The following is a 638-nucleotide window of genomic DNA, read 5'->3' on the forward strand; positions in this document are numbered from 1 at the left end:
TTTTTTGTAGCTTCGTCATGGAGTGGCTTTCTATTTTATATGTTTTTGGACTTGTTCCTGATGGCTTTCACCGTTATAATTCGGTCGATGTCGTGTTGGATCGTTGTTTCCTTTTGCCGCTGAGGCTGAGCTTGTTCCTGCTTCTGTATATGGTATTGTGTGACTCTCCTCATCATATGTCTTCTGTTTCTTGTTTGGGTTTTTGTGATTTCGTTATTCTTTTGTACAGTGTGCTCATATTATCCCGAAGCGTCTCCATCTTGTTTCGCATTTTGTAGTTTGCTTTTTTATCCCTAGTTCGGATATTTCTCTAGTTTGATTGTGTCTATTCTTAGCATTCGTCCAGACTGTTGTAGAAGCGAGACCGACCCTCTAGTTGATTCACCTGTTATCGTGTCAGGTGCATGTTCTTCACATTTCTTCATGATTAAGAATTCTTGCTGTGTTGCATTTATCCATTCCAGCTGGGGTTCTTGGTGTGTGTTAATTTGTGTTTCGCTTTTACTGTAATCGGTAGAGAAGAGTGTTAGTTTCGTCAGGGTGTGGTTGGAGGGAGGTTATCCGATGCACGCTTCCGATAGACTTACCTTTTGGATTTGATATCGGAAGAGAAGAATGTTGATAGCTAGATGATTGGA

This window comes from Penaeus monodon, chromosome 20 (genome assembly GCF_015228065.2).
Source record: "Penaeus monodon isolate SGIC_2016 chromosome 20, NSTDA_Pmon_1, whole genome shotgun sequence".
Classification (NCBI taxonomy): domain Eukaryota; kingdom Metazoa; phylum Arthropoda; class Malacostraca; order Decapoda; family Penaeidae; genus Penaeus; species Penaeus monodon.